This window comes from Pipistrellus kuhlii, unplaced genomic scaffold, assembly GCF_014108245.1.
Source record: "Pipistrellus kuhlii isolate mPipKuh1 unplaced genomic scaffold, mPipKuh1.p scaffold_m20_p_4, whole genome shotgun sequence".
NCBI classification, from domain to species: domain Eukaryota; kingdom Metazoa; phylum Chordata; class Mammalia; order Chiroptera; family Vespertilionidae; genus Pipistrellus; species Pipistrellus kuhlii.
In genome coordinates, this window is record NW_023425540.1 from 78,627,362 (window position 1) to 78,653,612 (window position 26,251).

The window sequence follows — 26,251 nt, forward strand, 5'->3', positions numbered from 1 at the left end:
TTTCATAACAGACACCCGGGTCTCATGACACTGTCCCATTACAGTGACTGTTTTCCACTCAGTGACGGGGGCTAAAGTGCACTTGGCTTCAGGGTCCTGTTCTTGGGCAGCCGCCTTCCGGGAGCTCAGGGGGCAGAGCTCCGTGTTGTGTAAGCTGCCCAGCTCAGTCATGAGCAGGCTGCAGCCTAGACTTGCGGCCTAGGATGGCCCAGCTCTGTCAGCATGAGCTGGGAGCCGGTTAGAAATGCACATTCTCGGGCTTCTACTCTAGACCTACGGACTCAGAACCTGCATTTTATCAAGATCTCCAGGTGAGTCTTTTTGTGGTTTCAAAAACTGACATATAGCCAAACTGGTTTGGCTCAGTGGATAGAGCGTCGGCCTGCGGACTGAAGGGTCCCAGGTTGGATTCCAGTCAGGGGCATGTACCTGGGTTGCAGGCACATCCCCATTAGGGGGTGTGCAGGAGACAGCTGATCGATGTTTCTCTCTCATCGATGTTTCTAACTCTCTATCCCTCTCCCTTCCTCTCTGTGAAAAATCAATAAAATATATTTTTTTAAATCAATACAAAAAAAATTTTTTAATTGATATATAATTCACATGCTTAAGTTTACCATTTTTAAATGCATAGTTCTCTGGTTTTTAGTGTAGTCACAAAGATGTGCCTCCATCACCACTGTCTAATTCAGAATGTTTTCACGACACCCAAACAAACATCGCCCCCATTGGTAGTCATTCCCCACAGCCCCCTTTGCCAGTGCCTGGCAACCACTTAACCTACTTTGTGTCTGTAGGTTTGGCTCCTCTGAACATATCATACATGTCACATACATGGAATCAAATATTCTGTGACTTCTTTGTGTCTGGCTTCTACCACTTAGCATGATATTTTCAAAATGCATCTGTGTTGTAGTGTAACTAGCACTTCACTCTTTCTTGTGGGTAAGTGGTATGCCATTGTATGGATCCATCACATTTTGTTTATTCATCATTGAAGGACATTCCTGTTGCATCCCTTTTTTGACTATTACAAATAATGCTGTTATAAACAATAGTGTCCAAGTTTTTTTATGTGGACATATGTTTGCGTTTCTCTTGGGCATGTACCTGGAAGTGGATTTGCTGGGGCAAATGGTAACTCCATGTTTAACCACTGGAAGAACTTTCAGACTGGTCCTAAACTGGCTGTTCCATTTCACAGCCTCGCCAGCGGCGTCCGAAGGTTTCAGCTTCTCCACAGCCTTCCCAACACTTGTTATTGTCTTTTTCTAATTATGGGGAAATATTTATAACATAAAAATGTATCACTTTGCCAAAACTGATTTGGCTCAGTGGATGGAGCGTCGGTCTGCGGACTGAAAGGTTCCGGGTTCGATTCCGGTCAAGGGCATGTACATTGGTTGTGGGCACATCCCCGGTAGAGGGTGTGCAGGAGGCAGCTGGTCGATGTTTCTCTTTCATTAATGTTTCTAGCTCTCTATCCCTATCCCTTCCTCTCTGTAAAAAAATCAATAAAATATATATTTTTAAAAATGTATCGCTTTAACCACTTTTAAGTCTGTAGGTCAGTACATTAGTGCATTCATATTATTGTACAACCATCACCACCATCTGACTCTAGATGTTTCATCTTACAAAACTGAAAGCCCATCCCCATTAAATAAATCTCCATTTCACATCCCCTGGCAGCCACCAATCTTTCTGTCCCGATGACTTTGACTACAATAAGTTGTCATATTACTGAACTTATATAGCATTTGTTTTTTTGTTGTGTGTGTCTGACATTTCACTTAGCATACCGAGTTAAATGCCCATTTATCTTGTCACGTGAATCAGAATTTACTTTCTTTTTTCTGCTAAATAATATTACCTTCTATGTATCATGCTATATTATGTTCATCCATTCATCCGTGGATAGAAACTTGGGCTGCATCCATGTTTTCACTGTTGTGAATCATACTGCTATGAATATGGGTGTGCAAAACATGTTAGAGACCCTGCTTTCAATTCTTCTGAAAATTTTGAAATTTAGAATTTCAGAAGTAGCCCTAACCGGTTTGGCTCAGTGGATAGAGCGTCGGCCTGTGGACTGAAGTGTCCTAGGTTCGATTCCGGTCAAGGGCATGTACCTTGGTTGCGGGCACATCCCCAGTAGGGAGTGTACAGGAAGCAGCTGATTGATGTTTCTCTTTATTTAAAAAAAATCATTAAAATATATATTTTTAAAATGAATTTCAGAAGTAGAATTTCTGCATCATATGGTAATTTTGTCTTTAATTTTTGAGAAACTACTGTATATAGCTGCTCCATTTCACCTGCCATCTTCCATGAACAAGTGTAACAATTTCTCCTCAATCCCACCAACACTTGCTGTTTTCTGGTATGGGGTTGGGTTTTATTTTATAACAGGCGTTCTAATGAGTGTGAGGTCATATCTCATTATGGTTTTGATTTGCATTTCCCTAGTGATTAGTAATGTTGAGCATTAGCATCTTTTCATGTGCTTATCATCAAGTGTATATCGTCTTTGGAGAAATCTCTATCCAAGTCCTTTGTCCATTATGTTTTTATTGATTTTTAGAGATAGAAGAAAGGAGAGGAATTTGGAGATAGAAACATCAGTAATGAGAAAAAATCATTGATTGGCTGCCTTCTGCACGCCCTCTACTGGGGACCAAGCCAGCAACCTGGATGCATGCCTTGACCCAAAATTGAACCTTGATTCTTTGGTTCCTGGGTCATCAATCAACCACTGAATCACACCACCACCCAGGCCTTTGTCCATTTTTTAATTGGGTTGTTTTATTGTTCAGTTTTAGGAGTTCTCCATATATTCTACATATTAATCCCTTATTAGATATTTGCTTCATAAATATATTCTCCCATTCTGTGAATTGCCTTTTCACTGTGTTGATAGTGAATTTTTTTTTAAATATACTTTTATTGATTTCAGAGAGAAAGGGAGAAAAGAGAGAGAGAGAGAAACATCAATAAAGAAAGAAAATCATTGATCAGCTGCCTCCTACACTCCCCCCACTGAGGATCAAGCCTGCAACCCATGCATGTGCCCTGACCGGGAATCGAACCATGACTTCCTGATTCATAGGTTGATGCTCAACCACTGAGCCACATCAGCCAGGTGATCCTTTTAATGTGTTACTGAATTTGGTTTGCTTGTATTTTGAGGGCTTTTACACCTATATTCATTGATATTGGCTTATAGTTGACTTTTCTTATAGTGTCTTTGTCCAGAGTGATGGTGTCAGAGTGATGCCAGGCTCATAAAATGAGTTTAGGAAATGTTCCCTCTTCTTCTACTTTATGGAAGAGTTTTAAAAGGATTGATATTAAGTCTACAACACATATGAACTTGGAGGACATTGTGTCAAGTGAAGCAAGCCAGACAAGAAGAACAAATACAACATGGTCTCTCTTATATTCTTATATCAGGAAGCTAAGACACTCAGACTCATAGAAGTAGAGGGTGAAATGGTGATTTCCAGGGGCTGTATGAAGGGGGAACCCAGAGGTGTTAGTTAAAGGGTATATAGTTTCAGTTATGCAAGATTAGTAAGTCCTGGATATCTGCTGTATAGTGCATGTAGTACCTCGTTAATGGTACTGTATTGTATTCTTAAAATTTTGTTCAGAGGGTGGATCTTAGGTTAAATATTCTTGTCACATACAAACAAAGAGGGAGGGAAGAAACTTTTAAGGTGATGGTTATGTTTACAGCACTATTTATGGTGACAATTTCACAGGAGTATATGATTCAGAAGTAGCCCTAACCAGTTACTACATATGAAACATCAATGAGAGAGAAACATCGATCAGCTGCCTCCTTCAAACTCATCAAGATGTATACAATAAATATGTACATCTTTTTATATGTGTGTTTTTTTTTAAGTCCATGTCAGCTCTAACCAGTTTTGCTCAGTGAGTAGAGCATCAGCCTGCGGGCTGAAAGGGTCCTGGGTTTGATTTCTGGACAGGGCACATGCCTCCGTCTCTCATCATTGATGTTTCTATCTCTCTTTCCCTCTTCCTTCCTCTCTGAAATCCATAAAAAATATATATATTTTTAAAAAGTCTATGTCATTCAGAAAGTATATGACATGGACTTTTTAACATATAAAAAAACTACATATTTAATGTATACATCTTGATGAGTTTGAAGGTGGTGGTTGCCAGGGGCTGGGCAGAAAAGAAATAGGGAATTATTATTGTATAATGGATAAGGGGTTTTAGTTGTGTAAGATGAAAAAGTTCTGGAGATGAGTGGTACTGATGATTGAACAACAATGTGAATGTACTTGATACCAATGAACTGAATGAACTCTTAGAGATGTTAGGTATATTTTGCATAATTTTTAAAAAAGTTAATTTCCCCACCCCCCAATAAAAAGATAGAAAAAGATGAGAGTCCTGTTCTGAATAAAAAGAGACAACTATACATGCCAAACATGAGTTTTTGTTTTTTGGATTTTCATATTATATTGATTTTTTACAGAGAGGAAGGGTGAGGGATAGAGAGTTAGAAACATCAATGAGAGAGAAACATCGATCAGCTGCCTCCTGCACACCCACTACTAGGGATGTGCCTGCAACCAAGGTACATGCCTGTGACCGGAATCGAACCTGGGACCCTTGAGTCCGCAGGCCAACTGTCTATCCACTGAGCCAAACCAGTTAGGGACAAACATGAGTTTTATTGGCATCCTGGTATGAGAAAACAAAGCAGTCATGAAAGACATTCTGAAATATGAATGTGGACTGCACATTAGGCAACAGTATAGAATCATTGTGAATTTCCTCAGGTGTGATAATGAACTGGAGATTGTGCAGGAGAATGTCTTTAGTCCTACAAGATGCACACTAAGTATCTAGGAATAAATTGTTCACAAGGGAAGCAGGGCTGGGTGGAAAGAGATTAACCAAAGAATTTATATGCATAAATGCATTGCTTATGGACACAGACAATGGGGTGGTGAAGGCTAGGGTAGGGCGGGAACCAGGTGGAGGGGGGAAATGGGGAGAAAAAAAGGGGGACATCTGTAGTACTCTCAACAATAAAGATTTAAAAATAAAATTAGCCCTACCCAGTTTTGCTCAGTGGATAGAGCATTGGCCTGTGGACTGAAGGATCCCAGGTTCAATTCCAGTCAAGGGCACATGCAGGCTCGATTCCCAGTGGGGTGGGAGTGTGTGTGTGCAGGAGGCAGTCAGTCAGTGATTCTCTCTCATCCTATCTCTTCCTCTCTGAAATTAATGAAAACTAACTAACTAAATAAATAAATATTTCCTTTAAAAAACATCTATAAAAAATAAAAAGGCAGAACTACTATAAACTACTAAAAAAAAGTTATGTAATTGTTCATATCCTCCATATTTCTAACATTTATTAAAAAACAAGTTTGATGGGTCCATTATTACAAATGAAATTGAGAACATAACAATAGGGGGTAAAGCCTAGGCAACAAAAAGCGTGAAAGGAAGCTTAATAAAGTTTTTGTTTCTTCATTGTCTCAGAGGAGGCAATTGGGGAGGAGGGTTTCCCTGTTTCACTACTGGCCCTAACTGTGCTGGGAAATCCTGTCCTGGTGTAGCTATATATATATATATATATATATATATATATATATATATATATATATATATATATATAATTGATATTTTACAGAGAGGAGGAAGAGAGCTAGAAACATCGATGAGAGAGAAACATCGACCAGCTGCCTCTTGCACACCCCCTACCGGGGAGGTGCCCGCAACCAATGTACATGCCCTTGACCGGAATCGAACCTGGGACCTTTCAGTCCGCAGACCAATGCTCTACCACTGAGCCAAACCGGTTTCGGCCCTGGTGTAGCTTTTTTCTTTAGCAAATATTTATTTGCTCAACAGATATTGACATTTTTATTTCTGCCAAGTGCCAGACATTACGTTTGGGTCTGAGATGACAATGGTTAAAAAGTAAAACTCCTGTCCTCCGGGGATTTACATGATGGCAGGGAGGGAGGGCGCTAACCAACAAATCTCATCCTGATGTAATGAGCCCACAGCATCAACGGCCCAACGCTCTCTCTTCAGCAGCCACCCAGGTCCCAGTCTTTTCCTGTACCATCAACTAGGTCGTGGTTGGCAAACTGCGGCTCGCAAGCCACATGCGGCTCTTTGGCCCCTTGAGTGTGGCTCTTCCACAAAATACAATGGCCTGAGTGAGTCTGTTTTGAAGAAGTGGTGTTAGACGAAGTTTAAAAAATTTGGCTTTCAAAAGGAATTTCAATCGTTGTACTGTTGACATTTGGCTCTGTTGACTAATGAGTTTGCCGACCACTGGACTAGTTCATGTTTTTCAGGAGGGTATGTGGCAGCAGCCAGGAGGCTCCACAACCTAGGCAGTGTCTCCTGAGGTTTGAAGAAGAGAAGCCACCTGCCAAGTAGAGGAGGGGAGGGAGGGAAGAAGGGAGGTGTGCCTGGCAGAGAGAGGGCAGGGAGGGACCAGGAAGAAGGCAGGGAGTGCCACTGAGTGCTCAAGGTTAGGATGTAGGCTGCACTAGAGTTAAAGCTGGAGAGATGGGCCGGGAACAGGTCTGGGATATTGTAGAAAGCTTCTTAAATTTGGGCTCTATCCTGACCGTAACCGAAAGAGGCTGTTAGGCAGGGAGGCCTCCCAGTCAGAAATGGGGTGTTTAGGGACATGTCCCCCAGCTGCTTCGGTGGCCAGACTAAAGGCAGTTAGACCAGTTCTGGGTTGTTGCTACAATGAAGGCCTGACCTAGGAATGGAGCAGGATGAGAGGGTGGATTCACCGAGCATTCTGGAATAGAACCAAAAGGACTGACTGCTGGATTACAGGTTGGGGCAGATGAGGGGGAGTGTTGTAGGTGGTACCCGGTATCTGACGAGTAGGGTCAGACCAAACCTGGGTTCAGCAGCCTTGGTACTTGGGTTCTGGCTAGGAAAGAATTCAGAGCGAGACCCAAACTAAGAGAACATTTATTTGGTAAATTACAGAGGTACTAGTAGAAGTAATTCCTGGAAGAAATGGGCTTAGGAAACAAGTTATGGAGGTAAAGGAAGGGCCCTGGAGCTTGGGAAGCTCATGGTAACGTGTGGAGGTGGGCACTGGGGGAGAGGAAAAAGGGAAAGGCAGAAGGCAGGGGATGGGGGTGGGGGGTGTTCCGGGGAGGGAGAGCACACTGGGTCCTCCAACCTAAGGATTTTAAGGATGGAAATTTTAGGGGAGGTCCCCGGGGGGAAGATCTCAATAGAATATTCAGCAGTTTCCCAGGTGTTTCCTTTCACTGGTTGATTGGCTGTGGCCAGGGCAGGAGGTCATTATTCAATGTCGCTGGTCCTTACTTCAGCCATGGCTGGTTGCTCATCTGGGCCTGGAGCTGAAATGCTCCTGAGGCACAGATGTTATCTCTTAGGGAGGAAAGGCCCGGGGCCCAAAGGAAAGTCACCCTGGAGGCGAGGTCCCACCCTACAGTTAGTTGACTGTCTATTGCTAGGCACCTGGGGCTTTCCACCTGATTGCCTTCTGTACCTGGCCCATGGTCCTTGCTCTGCTCATTCTGTCTACCGTGTTTCCCAGAAAATAAAACATCCTCCGAAAATAAGACCTACTTACAGGTTTCCTTCTGAGTGAAATACAAGGCATCCCCCCGAAAATAAGCCCCTCCCCCCCAGGCTCTGTCTCAGAATGAAAATTAATTTACCATAAACTGGTAGCTAGGGCGGCCCTGACTGGCGTCTAGCAACCAGTGACATTACGCGGAGTCCTGACGTCACTGGTGTGGGAGGTGGAGCGGAGGTCGGAGTGAGCAGTGAGAGCGGGGCGGGAGAGAGGAGGAGACTTTCACAGATGCATGTAGAAGAACAGGAGGATTAGAGCGGACAGGACACGGCGAAGGTGCTGAGTGCTGGTCTGTCTCTGGTGACACTACCTGAAGCTCGCAGCCGCCCTCATGATGACTAAAGGTTCTCAGTCAGTGGCAGACCCTGCTCCAGCCCAGATCCAGGCCCCAGCAAGCCCAGTGAACAGTCCCCAGGCAGGCCCCAGGGGGTAAATGTCTGATAAAGGGGTAGGGGGGATGTTTGGTGAAGATGTTCAGTGGCACAGGGGTGGGGGGAGGGGGATCACTTAAAATGACACAGGAGGATCTGGTGGCAATCAAAATGACACAGGAGGATCAAAAGGGGTTACTAAAATGGTAATCCCCCCTCTGATTCTCCTGTGCCATTTTGATTCTCCCCTCTGATTCCCCCTGTGTCATTTTAAGTGATCCCCCTCCCTCTACCTTGATATCCCAATTCCTTTTTTTTACCCCTAGAAATGAGCGCAGAAAGAAAAAGCTACTCCGTGGAGTACAAGAAAGGAATCATGGAAGACTCTTAGGGCCAAAATCTTACTGCTTTCTGCAAAGAGAAGATGTTGAGTATCCGATTGGTCTGAAAATGGTGAGCAGAGTATGGTAACCTCATTGAACAAGTGGACAAGGGAAATGCTAAAAAGCGCAAGTGTGGATCAGATTGGCAATCATTATTTTCCGAGCTGGAAGACCTGATCTGTGAATGGGTTGTTGACAGGAGAGCAAAGGCTTTGGTTGTGAATAGGGTTCCAATTCAAGAATTTGCCCTTGCAGTGGCACCACAGTTTGACATAGCCCCCGAAGACTTCAAAGCATCACAACACTGGCTGGATAATTTCCTTCAGCAAAGTGAACTGTCTTTAAGAAGATCTACAACATTGTTTAGGTTGGAAGATACTCAAGTTATTAAGTGAGCACTTGCATTCAAGTCCTTTATTGATGATGCTGACTTCTCTAAATACAATCTTTCCAACATGATTGCTATGGATGAAACTGCAGTATTTATGGGCCAATCATTTCAAACAACAATTGAACAGCGGGGTGCCTCCTTAGTGTACATTCCCTCCACTGCTTACGAAAGTGTACGTGTTTCCTGTATTTTGGCAATTCGTCTGGATGGTACTAAAATCCCACCTTTAATCATTTCTAAGGGCAAGAAGGAAAAGATTAAACGTGTTTTTGGCCATTTTTATTCTTGAAACTGAAAAAACCTGGGCCACACAATCAGTTATAAGGAAGTGGGTCAATTTAATGCTGCCGCTTGTTATGCGAGGTAGCCAAAGAGGTCTGCTAGTCTGGGATGCAGCCAGCACTCACTGTGCTAAAGACATGAAGACATTTCTTCATGAAAGAAAAATAGATCAGATAATAATTCCCACAGGAATGACGACCTATCTCCAGACTCTTGATATTGCAATAAACAAGCCATTCAAAGACAATTTGCGCATGGAAATTAATGACTATATTGAAAATAGAATGGAGAGAAATCAGCATAGAAACTTTGTGAAACCTAAACTGCAAGAAGTTGTGACTTGGGTGAAGAATTCATGGGAGAAAATCACTGACAGTTGCATTGCAAATGCACCGCGAGCAGGCTACCTTGACAAGAAGTACTCATTTAAAGACAGTGCTATTGCTAAACATGAGAGATTTGGTCCACTGATTCTGAAAGAAATGGAGTCACAAGAAATTCATCAGGAAATTCAAAAATTGGATTGTTATAATGATGTTCCAGAAGATGATGACATGATTGTCATTGAATAAATGAGTAAGTTCTTGATATTGTAGGATTCACAGTTTGTCTGGTTTGTGTTGACAGCTACCATACTACTGTATCGTATACAGATAATAAATTTCCTTTATTTTCATTTAACAATAAATGTGTACTGTATTCTTCTTCATGGAAATATAAGACATCCCCTGAAAATAAGACCTAGTGCATCTTTGGGAGCAAAAATTAATATAAGACACTGTCTTATTTTCGGGGAAACAGGGTAACTGCCTACCACAGGGGGGAGGTAGGCTGACTCCCGCATTCCAGCTGGGGCACTCGGTGGGGATCCTGGGTGAGGAAACCAGGCAGAGAGCTGCAAGAGGAAGGGAGGAGGTGACCAGTAGTCTGGGACAGGTTGAGTTCCAGGTGTTGCCAGAGCTAATAGGATTCTTCCACAGCATCGCAGGAAATGCATTTTGGGGATACACCAGATGAGGATTGGAGGCATGGTGGCAAGATATTGGAGCAAGACAAGGAAAGGGCTTAGGCAATGTCTCATCCATGTGCAGGTGGCTCAGCTACCTCACTGCAGAAGAAGTCCAGTCTCTCCGAAACCGGTTTGGCTCAGTGGATAGAGCATCAGCCTGTGGACTCAAAGGTCCCAGGTTCAATTCTGTCAAGGGCATGTACCTTGGTTGCGGGCACATCCCCAGTGGCGGGGTGGGGGGGGAGTGTGTGTGTGCAAGAGGCAGCTGATCGATGATTCTCTCTCATTGATGTTTCTAACTCTCTATCCCTCTCCCTTCCTCTCTGTAAAAAATCAATAAAATATATTTTTGAAGAAGAAGAAGAAGTCCAGCCTCTGGGGCCACAGGCGCGCACTTGTCCCCACCAAGCCCAGGGGGAGAGCCAGGACCCAGCGCTACTGTGCCATCAGCCCAGCATCCGAGGTTCCAGTAGTCCACCATCTCTGTTCCCATGCAGCCTGCGATAGGCATTGAGCTTCAGCCTGATTGGCTGCTGAAGAGAATTGGGCCTTTGTTAAGCTTTGATTCTATTTCCTTGGGTTTGGGCAAACGTAAGCTTCCTTTCAGGCTATCAAATCTCTTTCCTGGATCTTCCTTGGGCTAGGCAGGTGGCTCCCCCTATCCAATCCCTTTTCTAGGTTTCTCCTCCTTTTTATGGCCACCATTTTTGCTCCCAGGCCATGCACTGATAGTAAAAGGACCTCCCCTGAGCCATCAAGGCTTCTACTGCGCATGCCTCAGCAGAGAAATTTCCCCCTAGCTGTTTACCCTTCCCTCTCCTTCCCGGTAATCTGGGAGAACTGGTCAGTCGTTTCCCGGGGTGATTGGAAAGCCGGTCTTTCCTGCTACTTGGACGTTAATCCATTTGGCGGGTTGGTTCTGGCTAGTCCCTGGAGTTTCTGTGAAACAGTAGTTTCCTGACTTAATCAGGCTTGTTTCCTGACTTAATCAGGCTTAGCCAGTTTTCTCCCTTCTCTTCTGTTAATACCTAACTATCTACCTACCCACCGTAGCACAGGGACCCGCGGCTGTCCAGGTAGAGACGGTGAGCTGGCTGCCGTGTGGCAGGAGTGGAGTTAGAGAGAGGATGGGGCTGTGATAAGACCCAAGAGTGTGCTGTGGGCTTGCGTGTCCTGGCAGGGGACTGAAGAGAGTGCGCTGGACCCTCCTCAGCAATGTGTGCTCACATCATAGACGGTGACTGTGCAGACTCTTCTGTGTGCCAGGCCTGCCCAGAGGATGGAGGCTGTAGAGACAGACAAAGGCTATCGCAAAGGAGAACGAATAGAAGCCATTGATTCAGAGGTTGCTATAGCAAGGACTCAGCCACCATCATTTGTGTTTTGGCAGCAGCTCAAAAGCCAGCAGAGGAGTGGGAAAGTTTCATAATGGAAGAAAGGAAGGCTCCGCGTGTGCCCTGATTGGGGCTGTCGGCATGGGGTTCCTGCAGGCGCCTGACTAGAAGTGGGGCATCCTAGGTGACTCGTTAGCAGCGAGCATTTGGCTTTCTCTGGCTGGCGCTGAGTTTCTGGCCATTTGGAGCTGATTGTCACAGGGGTTATTGTTTGGCTTCCAGGCTGGTTATTAGAGACAGTGGTCTGACTTCCTCTAAGTCTGGCGTAGAGAGAGCAGCATGGCTCCCTGGTTGGTTCCTGTGGACAATGGGATGGTTTCCTGGGCTGGTTGACGTGGATAGCGGGTCAGAATTCTGTTTTTATGTGAGCTCAGGCCATTGCCTAGCTGTGCATTCAGGCTCTCAAGGTGCAGCAGTGACCATACCAGATACAGCCCTGGTCCTCATGGCGCTTGCATTCAAGGAGGTAAGGCACTAAGCAAGCAAGCAAGTGCATTATCAAGAAGGAAGGAAGGAAGAAAGAAGAAAGAAGAAAGAAAGAAGAAAAAAGAAAGAAAGAAAAGAAAGAAAAGAAAGAAATAAAGATAGATATAGAGAGATAGGGGGGGGGAGGGGAGGGAGGGAGGGAGGGAGGGAGAGGAGAGAGAGAAAAGAGAGAGAAAATAGAGAGGAGGAAGAGAGAGAAGAGAGAGAGAGAGAGAGAGAGAAGAGAGAAAGAAGAAGAAAGAAAAAAAGAAAAAAGAAAGAAAGAAAGAAAGAAAGAAAGAAAGAAAGAAGAAACTTCCATCCAGGTCTCAGTCTGTACTATCAACTGGTTCATGTTTTTCAAGGAGACTTAGCACTGTCTGAAAGGCTTTTGATGTTAGAGCTCTGACAGGTTTTCAAACAAAGTCATCACCTGAATGTTCATCACAGCACTATTCACAATAGCCCCAAATGTCTGTCAACAGGTGAATGAAAAAAACAAAACAAAAGTATGGCCTATCCATACAATTAAATATTATTCAGCCACAACACAACATAGATGAACCTTAAAAATGTGGTGCTTAGCCAAAACCAGTTTGGCTCAGTGGATAGAGCATCAGCCTGCGGACTGAAAGGTCCCAAGTTCTATTCTGGTCAAGGGCATGTACCTTGGTTGCAGGCACATCCCCAGTAGGGGGTGTGCAAGAGGCAGCTGATTGATGATTCTTTCTCATCGATGTTTCTAACTCTCCATCCCTCTCTCTTCCTCTAAAAAATCAATAAAATATATATTTTTAAAAATAATAAAGTCCTGCTTTAAAAAAAAATAAATGTGATGCGTAGTGAAAGAAGCCAGGCATGCAAGGCCCCATGTTGTATGATTCCACTGAAATGAAATAGTCAGAATAGGCAAACTCATAGAAAGAGAAAGCATATTAGCGGTGGCAGGGACGCAAGAAAAAGGAAATGGAGAGTACTGCTTAGTGGGTACCAGCTTTCTTTTTGGGTGATGAAAAAAGTCTGGAACTGGATGGTGATTATGGCTGTTCAACGTTGTGGATATACTTAGTGCCACACAATTGGACACTTTAAAATGGTCCATTATATGTTATGTGTATTTTAAGTGCATGATAAGTTCTGATGTTTTAATCAGATTAAAATATTTCTAGTCAAGTCTCTTGTTTGGCCAACTTTGATTAATCAGAGGAAATGAAAAAAGAAATTTTTTTTTTATTGATTTCAGAGAGAGAAAGGGAGCGAGAGATAGAAACATCAATGATGAAAGAGAATCATCAATCAGCTGCCAACTGCACACCCTCTACGGGGGCCAAGCCTGCGACCCCAGCATGCGCCCTGACTGGGAACTGAACGGTGACCTCCTGGCTCATGAGCTAACGCTCAACCACTGAGCCACACCGGCTGGGCAAAAATTTATTTTTTAATGAGAATATCAGCTCCTGGATAATGAACAAACTTCAAATATATAACATAAAGTGATATCCTAGGAAGGACAGCTTTCACTCAATTTGGACAGTTCACTCTCTAAATATTATGGATGCTAAAGACAATAATTAATGATAAGTAAAAAGGTGATTTTGTATTTGATAAGTATTACAGTTTTCGCATTTAGAAGGTATCTAATGTAGAATAATAATTCAACCTGAATTATTACAAAGAGATAGTTAAAGAGTCCTAGTTCTTTTTATATTATTCACTGAAAACCACTATCAATTTCAAAAAGACTGATTTTTGGTCTCACTCTGCCATCAGGTACAATGTATTCAGCACTATCTAGGCACTAGGCTATGGGCCATACATAGTCACTTAATTTGCATCATCACAGTCCCTTGCGTTTTATAGAGAGGTGACACAATTTGCCTTAATGCTCTCTGGTGGTTGATAATGGATCTGGGGTTCAAACCCTTCTTCAGCTCTAAATCCTATTGTCTTAGTTGATAAACTTGTTTTGTAAAGGTCCAGTTAGCAAATATTTGGGGCTTTGCTGGCCATGCAGTCTCTGTTGTAACTACTCAACTTTGCCCTTGTATTATAGTACGAAAGCACCACAGACAATTCATAAACAAGAAGCATGGTCATGACCCCTGTTTCAATATGGGCACTGAAATCTACCTAATTTTTCAAGTGTCACAAAACATTATTCTTTCACTTTTTCTTCCAGCAATTTCAAAATGTAAAAATGATTCCTAGCTTGCAAGGCATACAAAAACAGGCAGCGTGCTATCATTTGATGACCCCTTCTTTGGACCCTGTGAGGCCCCCAAATCCAATGTCTTCCATGGATAGGCAGATAATAAAATGAGTGAAAAAGGCTGGGCAAACATTAGGGGTTAGTGGAGACTGTGGCTAAATACAATAGAAGAGCCCAGGGCTCCCTCAGGGAAGCGACTGCTCAGCTCTTGACTGTTGTTGCCACATAAGAATGTGGGCCCGGGATTGCCAATCCTTCCAGGTTGTCAGGAAAGAGAAAGTAGAAGCTCAGGTTTCCATTTACAATCTCCCTGGTTCAATATTAGCTTTGGATTCAAATTTCTGGAAGAAATATACCGTCCATCAAAACAGTATCAGGTATGGCCCATGAGCCCCCTGTCTACTTTGGGGAATCATTTTTCATGCTTAAAAAAAAAACACGAATAGAAATCGGATTGAAATGGCCTGCAGTGGAGCGACAGTACATTTTTAAAGCCCTTGCCGATTCTGAATCATAGCCACAACTGCCTCCTTCAGCTGGAGCTGTGCACATACACCCTGAAGGAGGGCAGATTTCCAGCTGCTCTGGGTCCAGGAGTCAACTCATTTAACCTGTTCCTGTGCCTGAGCCAAAGCTTTTGCATATAAACACCGCCACAAAGGACTGCAGTCTTTTACTCATTAATCCTACCTGTCAGATACAAGCAACACCTCCTCCTGTCCAACCGAGGAGCAAACTCGTCATGACTGCTTGCCTGTGAGGTAGGAATGTGCCCAGAACCTGGGGCAGATTTGGGAAATGGTCTGATGGCATTTTTTTCTGCCCAGTGCCCTGCCCTGTTCAGAATATGTGGTGGAGGGGGTGTCTTGAACCCTGGTGGTATACGTAGGAGCCTCACCGTGGATATAGATCAAATCCCTGGTTTAGAGTCTTCAATAGCGTCCCCTGACCTTCCACTTGACCTACATAGTGTGGTCCACTGTATCAGCCAAAGTTCAATGAAGAAATATTATGGGTTATAAGATGAGATTATTGTAGGAATTAGATCTTTCAGAGCTGTAGGAAGAGCTGGAGAATGGACAGTCTCAGAGGGAAGCTGAAGGACCCAAGGAGGCATTAGCCAGTCCATCTGACCAACCAAGCATATTTGGCCACCAACATAACATTTGGCCAAGGAGAGGCTCTATGGCAAGCTGTGCCTTCATGTGGCACAAAGTATCTGGTAGTCCCTGCCACAAAGCATCTAGTAGTGGGACAGGGGCCACTGTTGGTCAACAGGGTCAACAGTCAGGCAAAGAGCTGGATGGAGAGCAGAGGAGAGCAAGCACAGGTGCAACCTGAAGGCATCTGCATCTGTCCACCTATGTCTGACCAGGATGATCTTCAGCGATGGCTGCTGCTGCCCTTGCCTCTTCCTGCCAATCCAACAGGAAAGAGGATTCTAGGGAACATTTCCAATGTAACCAAGCGGACTCAGTACAAACCACACATCCCTGCCTTCCTCTCTTGCTTCTTCTAGCTGTCATCCTCCATGATGGTTAGTTTCATGTCAACTTGGCTGGGCCACAAGATGCCCAGATATCTAGTTAAACATGCTTCTAGGTGTTTGAATCAGTAGACTGAGTAAAGTAGATTGCCCTCTCTAATGTGAGTGGGCCTCATCTATTCAGCTAAAGGCATGGGTGGGACAAAAAGAAGGGGGAGGGCCCTAACCAGTTTGGCTCAGTGGGCAGAGCATCTGCCTGCGGACTCAAGGGTCCCAGGTTCGATTCCCGTCAAGGCATGTGCCTTGGTTGCAGGCACATCCCCAGTTGGAGGTGGGAGGGTGCGGGAGGCCGCTGATCAATGTTTCTTCTCATCAATGTTTCTAACTCTCTGTCCCTTTCACTTCTAGCTGAAATGTCCTTCCTCTCACCAACTCCTCACCCGCTAGGGTCCTGCTAAAGTCACTTTCCCTGGACTTCCAATATAAATGATCTCTTCTTTTTCTCTTACACATACAATTAGGGGTTGTATCTCTACAACAAAGCAAGGAGTCTCAATATGTAGCACACAGTTGTATATTTGCTCATATTCTCTCTTCTGCAGGCCCGGGAGCTCTTTGAGGACAGGGGTTATGGGTATTGTGTTCACCACTGTAAACCCAGTGCCGACCATGTAGGAGGTTCCAACATGTGCCTATTAAATGAATTAACATGGTCCTTTTCAAGACCAATGTTTGGTTTATGTTTTTAATGTGTTCTTATTGATTTTTTTTTTAAAGGGGGAAGGGAGAGGGAGAGAGGTAGAAACATCGTTGATAGAGAAACATCATTGATCGGCTGCCTCCTGCATGCTCCCCACTGGGGATTGAGCCTGCCACTGTGCATGTGCCCTGGCCGGAAATTGAACCAGTGATCTCTTGGTTCCTGGGTCGAAGCTCAACCATTGAGCCATGCCTGCCTAGCTCAAGGCCAATGTTTTTGTTTTGTTTTGTTTTTTGTTTTTTAACTGATTTTTTTTATAGAGAGGAAGAGAGAAGGACAGAGACTCAGAAACATCAATGAGAGAGAATCATCGATCAGCTGCCTCTTGCATCCTCCTGCCACCGCCCCCCACCCCCACCACCACCACTGGGTATGTGCCCACAACTAAGGTACATGCCCCTGACTGAATCGAACCTGGGACCTTTCAGTCCACAGGCTGATGCTCTATCCACTGAGCCAAACTGGTTTCAGCAAGGCCAATGTTTGATACAGTTTTAGGAAGAAGGGGAAGAGGGAGAATTAGTCCCTCGCCTCATTCATGTCTTTATTTTGCTATATAATTTATGGTTTACGTATAACAAAACAAAACAAAAATATACAGTCTCTGCCAGCAGGCAAAAATTAGCCTTACCACTCACCAACCCTTCCTGGAAGCGCCATAGGCCTGGGAACCCATTAAAAACAATTGCTAAAACTTTGTGGTGTCATTACATAACCAGCTCTCTGCAGGAGGCTTAATGGCTACCATGTGAGGCCCAGAAAATTTCTATGGCTTAATGGCCCACATACATTCCCGGCTCTTCATGCTTCTTTAATGTCTGCATCCTTTGCTCTGCGAGAATGCTTTATCTGAGTAGGCTATTTTGCTTAAAAGTGTATTTTTCCAAAAATATCCAGACAGCTATACTTCCCAGTGATAACAGAGCTTTCTACTGAATTCCTGATCTAATGAACACAAGAGGGTTGTGGCATCCCTGAGACACAGTAGGTGCTTAATAATGGCACTTTCCTTCCCATATCTCTGGGGTTATTGTCTTCTAAGGATTAACCAAACTTCTAACAAACAGGGAATACGTGCTAGAGACCTAATGCGACTGTAGTGAATAGAGACAACAATATTGTATTATAATCATCAAACTTGTTAGAGACTAGATCTGAATTCCAATTACTAAAAAGAAATGGTAATTATGTGACATGATAGAGTAGGGGTGTCGAACTCAATCAGAGAAGGGGCCAAAATCTAAAATCCAGCCTAAATCGCGGGCCGAATGGTTTACTGAACAGTCATAAACTGTCATTGTGATGGAAACGCAGCGGAGTGCAGTGATGACAGCGCGGTGCGGGCCACATTGCAAGGCCTGGCGGGACGGATTTGGCCCGCGGGCCTTGTGTTTGACACATGTGTGATAGAGGTACTAATTATCACTACAGTGGCCATCATATTATAATAAAAGATGAATATACGAATTAACATGTTATAGACCTCAAATTTATACAATGTTGTACATTAAATTATATTATTTTTAAAACTATATAACTTTATTGATTTCACAGAGGAAAGGAGAGGGAGAAAGAGATAGAAACATCAATGATGAGAGAGAAGCATTTGATCGGCTGCCTCCTACACATCCCCCCATTGGGGATTGAGCGTAAAACTTGGGCATGTGCTCCTGACTGCAATAGAACCCAGAATTCTTCAGTCCACAGGCCGACGCTCTATCCCTTGAGCCAAACTGTCTAGAGGTTCTTTTTTGTTTTTTAGGTGCAGTTTAACTCAGACCACTGATTATGAAAATGTCCCTGAATGCCAAAGCCGGTTTGGCTCAGTGGATAGAACGTCGGCCTGCGTGTGGACTGAAAGGTCCCCGGTTCTATTCCGGTCAAGGGCACATATCTTGGTTGCAGGCATGTCCCAGTGGGGGTGTGCAGGAGGTGGCTGATCAATGTTTCTGCCGAAACTGGTTTGGCTCAGTGGATAGAGCGTCAGCCTGCAGACTGACAGGTCCTAGGTTCGATTCCTGTCAAGGGCATGTACCTTGATTGCGGGCACATCCCCAGTAGGGGTTGTGCAAGAGGCAGCTGATCGATGACTCTCTCATCAATGTTTCTAACTCTCTATCCCTCTTTCTCTCTGTAAAAAAAAAAAATCAATAAAATATATTTTAAAAAAAGAAAAAGAAAATGTCCCTGAAAGAAAATAAATAGGTAAATAAAGAAATTTTCTTTGGGGAAGATAACAACAGATATTTAAAAAGATCTGCTGGTCCTCACCTGTGGTTCATCTTGAAGCTTAGTTGTCAATCTGTTGCATGCTCTTCGCTTATTTTTAATGTAAAACATGAATTAAAAGCTGGAGAAAAGATCACACTGATTCAGAAAATAACTCTGGAGTAAAGAGCTCAGTGTGTGTGTGTGTGTTTAGGGACAATTCTGATTCTTCCATCTGGCCCCCATGAGAGACTTCTCACTCTTATCATATCTCAGCGTCCCTGTGGTTACAGTGAAGCTTTTCCAGCCTTTGCCTAGGGACCCGTGTAGTAAACCATCTCTGTGGATGGAACCATGGGCTTTTCATGAAGCAAGGGTAGATGGATGCTTCTCCAGCTTGCCCACTGCAGACATTCACCCTCCCATCAGCACCACTTCTCTGAGGACAAGGCCATCACCCTCTATTGTTAGAGGAGCTACCACTGTCCTGAACTATGGCAAAGGGGGTTGTCCACATAGCGTGGACAGGTGCAGAGCTGGCAAGTCTTATGGCATAATGCAGGGGCCACCGGCTGGCTGTTGGTGGTGGGCAGTCCTCTCCAGGTGGCAGGAGGACAGCCAACATAGCTTCTTTGCACTGACAGTTCATGCTTAAGTGAAAAGCAGTGCCTCCCCATGGTGACAGCTGCAGTCTGCATGGATTCTCTTCATTAGTCTGCTGGCAGCACTTCTCCAAACCTGACCCCTAGACCAACAGCCTCAGCACAGCTGGTTGGAATGCAAATTCTCAGGCCGTGCACAGACCAACTGAAACCCTGGCAGGTGGGGCACAGCAATCTGTGTGTTGTTGTTTTTTGGGGGGGGAGGGAGGGATTGCCTGTTTGTTTTTTAATATATTTTTATTGATTTCAGAGAGGAAGGGAGAAGGAGATAGATATAGAAATATCAATAAGAGAGAATCATTGATTATCTGCTCCTGCATGCCCCTTACTGGGGATCAAGCCCACAACCTGGGAGTGTATCTTTGATTGGACTCGAACCCAGGACTCTTCAGTCTGTAGGCCGATGCTCTATCCACTGAGCCAAACTGGCTAGGGCATAATGTGTGAGTTTTAACAGACTATGCAGGTAACTCCAATGTACACTACAGTTTCAGAACCATGCTCTAAACAACTTTTTTTTTTTTTTTTTTATTCACCTGAGGACATGCTTAGACAGAGGAGGGGGGAGAGAAAGAGAGAGGAGAGAGAGATCAGTTGCTTTACACATGCGCCCACATGGGGCATTGAAAGGCAATCGAGCTAAGTGCCCTGACCGGGAATCAAACAGGCAGCCTTTCGGTGCACAGGACGGTGATCAATCAACTGAGCTTCGGCTGCTCTGGTGCTTCTCAAACTGTATTTATTACTGGCATTTCCTGGGAAGCTTTGAAAAATCCCAGTGCCCAGACTTCAGAGTCTGGCGGTGAGTCCCAGGTATCAGTAGTTCTTAAAGAGCTCCTCGTGACGCAGAGGGGCAGGCACGTTGGAGATCCAGTGCTTTGCTCTGGGGCCTGGCTACTCAGAGTGCGGTCTCTGGATCCGCAGACCAGCATCCTCTGGGGCTTGTTAGAAATGCGGAACCTCAGGCCCCCGCTCAGACCTGCAGAATCTGTCTGCATGTGAGCACGATCCCCAGGGACTCATAAGCACAGTAACATGTGACCAGCCCTGGCCTGGGTACAACACACATACACACACACACACACACACACCCACACACACAAAAACCCGCAAGCTGAAGCATGTGTCTGAAAACGTTCTGGCTTACAGATCAATGATTCACTGAACCGGGTTCAGAGGTTGCTGCTTTCGTTTTCCTGGTTTTCTGGTGATTCTCCCGCTCTTTCCATCAATGGAGGCTCTGGCTGGGGGAAGGGAGAATACTGAGGAAGAGGAATTAAATTCAGTGAGCAACTCTTCGGGGAGGGAGGTACAGATGAGTAAGGGAGGAGGAGACACTTTCATTCACGTTTGGGTATATTCTGGACAGTTCTGTTCACCATGTTAATTACCACATTGTCTGATAGCTGCTCCCAGGAGGCCTCCGATAAGCCAGCTGTTTCTTATTCTCCGCCTGCTCCACCCTCCTTCATTCATTTCTCACCAGATCACTTCCCGGTGGTTTAGAAAGTGAAACCAAGGCTATCTCAGAATTGGAATACATGTTAACTTGAGCATACTCTCTTCTTAAGGAAGTGAAAGTAGCCTCAGATTAGAAGAGGCCGACTTTGTGACAAAGAAAATAGAACCTTTATTGCCTTTGGGATTTGTTTAACTGACAAGACCTTTTTTTTAAAAAAAAATAAAAAATGAACCCATCCCCATCGTGTGTCTTTTTCCTCATACTGAGAATGAGATGTGGCTCCACACTCATCTCTGTACATGTGTGTGTAGGTGTAGTCCTGACAAGTAGGACTTTCAGGATGCCTGTGCAGGGGTGTGAGGTAAGGGCCACTGCTGGGCGTGAGAGCACCTGGACCCCAGGTGGCACGTCACCTTGCTGGGCCGGGCCTCAGTGTTCTCACTTCTGTAAGTGACAGTTGAGGTTGCAAATTCAAATGCCTGTAGGAGCCAGGGAGGAACTATAAAAGGATTCAGGGCAGCCCCTATTCTGCTCTCCCTGTCAACCTTGGGAATGTGGGTCCAAGTGTTGCCAGATGCCAAGGAAAGAAGAAAAAAGAAAATCAGGATTTTTGTTTGTAATTTCACAAGTTTTGAATGTTGAAAAGTAATACAACTTTTTGTATTTTTTGCAGAATTTGGAAACCGGACAAAACACTCCTGAGGCCATAGTTCACCTGGGGCCAGCCAGGTAATGACTAAGTGATGTCCAGGACTCTTTTAGAATTTGAATTCTACCCCTTAATGAATCTGTTGCTTTTTGTGTAGTCATCTCTGTGTCTCCAGTTTATTCTTTTAGTAAATATTTGAGTGCCCATTATAAACCAGAAACCATAGTTGATAAAAAAAAGAAGAAGAAGAAGAAGAAGAAGAAGAAGAAGAAGAAGAAGAAGAAGAAGAAGAAGAAGAAGGGAAGGGGACAGTCTGGCCCGTGTTGCTCAGTGTATGAACCAGGAGGTAACGGTTCTTTGGTTCCCGATCAGGGTTCAGTACCCAGTGAGTGTGCAGTAAGCAGCCGATTGGTGATTCTCTCTCATCATTGATGTTTCTACCTCCTTCTTCCTCTTTGAAATCAATAAAAGTATTTTCCTTTAAAGAATGAGATGGAGTCTCTACTCTTAGGTGAACAAGGAGCTAAGTGAGACGCCTCAATAAATAACAAGGCTTCCTGAAAAATTTGGACTTGTAGAAAAGTTTAAGGAAAGGCAGATCTGATTCTTTACCAAGACATATAATCTTTCTGATTTTTGGTAGTTTCATCTGTGAAATTGGGAAGAATACTACCTTCCATCAAGCCTATGTGAAGATCAGAATTCTGCCTATAAAGTACCAGGCATATAGTAAGTGCTCAATAAATAATAATATCCAGCACTACTGCTTTTATTATTATACTAGAGGCTCAGTGCATGAAATTTGTGCATGGTGGGAGGGAGTCTTCTCAGCCCAGTCTGCACCCTCTCTAATCCTGGACCCCTCAGGGGATGTCCAATTGCCATTTTAGGCCCAATCTCAGCAGTTTGACATCCCTCTCACAATCCAGTACTGCTGGCTCCTAACTGCTGACCTGCCTACCTGCCTGATCACCCCTAACTGCCTACCAGCCTGATCACTCCCTATAGCCGCCCCCTCCTGCTGGCCTGGTCGCCCCTTACTGCCCCCCCCACCCCGCTGGCCTGGTTGCCCCCTGCCGTCCTCTGCCAGCTTGGTCACCCCTAACTGCCACCTTCCCACTGCGCTGGCTGCTCCTTACTGCCTTCCCTACCAGCCTGGTCACCCCCAACTACCCCCATGCTGGCCTGGTTGTCCCTAACTACGCCCCTTGCCCGTCTGGTCGCCCCCAACTGCCCGCCCCTCTCCCCCTATCCCCCCACTGGCCTGGGCACCCACGCAGCCTGCTGTTCAGTCATTACTGTTACTGTGACGATGTCCTAGAAAATTTGCATATTCTATTATTAGTACAGATTATAAACTCTTTGGAGGTAGGGGTTGGGTCTGATTACAATCCTGCAATGGGGATGTATAACGTTTAAGCAGCAAGCAGGTTGTATTCTCAAAGCATATGCCTCAGAGTTTGTTTCCCATGGAGATGGCATCCGTTGGTTACTTCCCCAAGGCAAATCTGGAAAAGCCTATGTAAACTAAAGGATGGTCTAAATGTTGCACAATTGCAATTTCTTAAAAATAAAAAAGCAGCCCTAGCCAGTTTGGCTCAGTGGATAGAGCATCAGTCTGCATACTGAAGGGTCCAGGGTTCGATTCTGGTCAAGGGCATGTAACTTGTTTGTGGGCACATCCCCAGTGGGGGGTGTGCAGGAGGCAGCTGATTGATGTTTCTCTCTCATCAATGTTTCTGACTCTCTGTCCTCCCTTCCTCTCTGTAAAAAAATCAAAAGATATTTTAAAAAATAAATAAATAAAAATAAAAATAAAAATAAAAAAGCAGCACTGATGAGGAGGCAAGTAGAACTGAAGAATTCTTTTGGGTTCTTTTTTTTTTTTTTTCCTCCTTGACAAATGATGTTACAAAGCTTTTTGCTTGTTGTGAGTGGTGCTTGAGATTCCAAGGCAGGTTTATTTTGAAGACCAAGATCAAGAGTTGCATACTTGGTGATCCTGCAGGGGGCTTCTGTGGAAGTTCAAAGGCCTTTAAAATGGATGATTTTAGGGTTTTTAATATGACTAATTGCACTGAAAAACACATTCCTTTTCCTTGAGCCAATTACCTCTGACTTTGTTTTCATACTTACCTTTCAAGTACCATCTTTAGGTTGATGACTCTCAAGTTTACATCTTTAGGCCACATTCTTATCTATTCAGCTCTCAGGTTGGCATCTCTACTCAGATCCCTCATCCACGCCTTGGACTTAACATGGTCAAAACAGAACTCTTGACCCAAATTGGACTCTTTTAAAGCCTTTCCTAGATCAGTGAATGACACTGCCATACACTGGTTGCTCAGGTCAAATCCTGGGAAATCGTCTTATTTTTTTCTTATTCCCATTACACCCCACATCTAATCCCTCAAGTAGCTTGTGTACTTAGGCACCAATATTTCATGGCATTATATGGCTTCTCACCACGTGCATTCTCTCTCTGGCAAAGACTTCTAGTTCTCCCTCTTTCCTTAAAAAAAAAAAAAAAAAAAAAAAAAAAGGAACCTCTTATTTTCTTATTTTTAGCTGAGTGCAAAATAGGCCAATCCCCCTTATGGCTACATGCTAAGTTCTGGCCAATGCAATAGAAACAGAAGTATAATATGGCAGCTTCTAAGAATCACCCTTAAAAGATAATTGGCATATACCCTTTGCCTCCCCCCATTCATTCTGCCTTCGGGAATGTGGTGTGATGGCTGGAGCTGGAGCAGCCATCTAAGGTCATGAGGTAACCTTGGAAATAGAGGCTGTGCACAGCAGAGCACAAGACAGGAGGAGCCTGGACCTCTGAGGACTTCATGGAGCAGAATGGCCATAGCCGTCCTGGGTTACTTGCTTCTGGACTTCTATTTGTGAGAGAAATAAACTTTTATCTTATTTAGGCCACTGTTATTTTGGATCCTTGGGAAAGCTGAGAGCGCTCCAAGGCAGCACTGCTTTCTGCTGTAATAAATCTCTCCTCCGTACTTACAGCCCTCCTGCAAAATATCATGTTCTCTTGCAAGTAAACAAATGATAGATGAGGGCAGTCTAGGGGCAGGAGATTATGGAGGTGAGCCACTTCATGTTTTAACTTTTGTTCAGCCTTCCAATATCTTAGGCATTGATACGCTTGGTGACTTTGGGCAAGATGCTTAATCTCCTCGAGCCTCAATTTCCTCACTAGCAAACTCAGGGAGCTGGATCAGGCCATGGCAGAGTTGCCTTTCACTCTACATAATTATAATGATTCATCACTCACTTGTTAGCATTAGATAATCGATGGCAATAAATGCCTGGGTTTGAAGAAATAAATTTGAAAATAAAGGAAAGACTATGATGATTCTAGCATCAATATACCCTTCTCCCCATTTTAAAAAATAAAACAAGTATTAATCTTTGGGACAGTATTTACTAAAATATGTTTCTTAGAACATAGCTCCTTAAGATATGAAAATGGGACTCTATGTTGAAAAAATTGGGAAGCAGATATGAAAATGGGACTCTGTGTTGAAAAAATTGGGGAGCACACTAGATCCCTTTTTTAGAGAGTAACAATAAATCATTTTAACTTTTTATAAACCTAATGTTTCTCATTTATTTTAATAGAAAATCCATTTTTTATTGAATATTTATTAATATCCTAAAGAACCAGTCTTCCTTGAAACTCACTCTTGGAGACCCTGCCTTAATATATAATGGCATTACCCAACATGCCTAGTCTTCATTAGAAACATGGAATTGCCCATATACCTGATATCAGGCAATAATAACATACTTGGACACATTATTGATAAAGTCTACTTATCAGCCTTATTTTGTTGTTACATAGCCTGTAATGCAGAGAGAAAAATTTAAACTTGTGCCTCTTTGCTAAATTTACTCGGTCAATCCTACCCACTAAGTGATTATGTTAAAGGGATGGCAAATAGGTTTTGTTTTGTTTTCTTGTCTCATGGCAACTTTGATCAATGGGTAATAGCTGCCTAGAGCTCTGTATTGAAATTGATAATAAGACCTTCAATGGGCTTGGAGGAAAAATATGCTATGATTGATTCCTAAGTTCTGTCATGGGCATAGTGCTGTGATTGATTATTGATATCAGTTGTGGGGGTAGACTAGACAGAATGTATAGGATGTTTATTGTGAGTTTCTTCACACCAAATCAGAGACTTCTTACAAACGACCTACATTGGTTTGCTTGGGGAATTAAGACTTGATACACTTACATGCCTTAAGTGAGTGGTTAAGTTAATTCTATAGGGTTAGAAAAGGGGGAGTTTAGGTATAAAGGTAAAGATAAATTTTATGGAAGAGTTGACAGGAATCAAACCTGGGACCTCTCAGTCCACAGGCTAACACTCTATCCACTGAGCCAAACGGGTTTCAGAAGGTTAGGTCTTATAAGGAGACCCTGAATCATAACAGTCAGCAGAGACTGCTAGTGAGCTGCCAGTGCCTAAGGAACAGCTTATACCTCTGGAGCCGCCCAGATAAAATGTAGGCATCACGTACACAAGGAGAAACAGGTGACATTGATTTTTAATAATATATTTTATTTAACTCAATATATCCAAATACTAAAAATGTATTAATGAATAGATTTTTGGTAATAAGTCTGACAGTTGGTGTATATTTTATTGCAGCATCTCTTGATGGAACCAACAACACTTCAGGTGCTCAGTAGCCACAGTGGCTAGTACCTACCATATGGGAATATGTCAGTCTAAACGACAACTCTTGTTCATAAAGTTTTAACATAGTTGATGAGGTTTGCAGCAGTTTTTCCAAACTCTATTCTGTGAACAAACTTGTATTAGCAATATTTTTTAATCTAAAAATTATCTCTATAAATAG

At 43.7% G+C, this 26,251-nt stretch overlaps 1 protein-coding gene across 2 annotated transcripts in view; it reads left to right on the plus strand.

The window, feature by feature from the left end:
- Positions 1–207: 207 nt before the first annotated feature.
- The window catches only part of SMG1 (SMG1 nonsense mediated mRNA decay associated PI3K related kinase), a 138,508-nt gene continuing 112,464 nt past the window's right edge, over positions 208–26,251 (plus strand). For both annotated transcript variants that reach the window (XM_045571258.1, XM_045571259.1), the window contains exons 1-2: positions 208–311; positions 21,398–21,453. The gene's annotated coding sequence lies outside the window, so the exon portion shown is untranslated. The remainder of the gene's footprint in view (positions 312–21,397; positions 21,454–26,251) is intronic.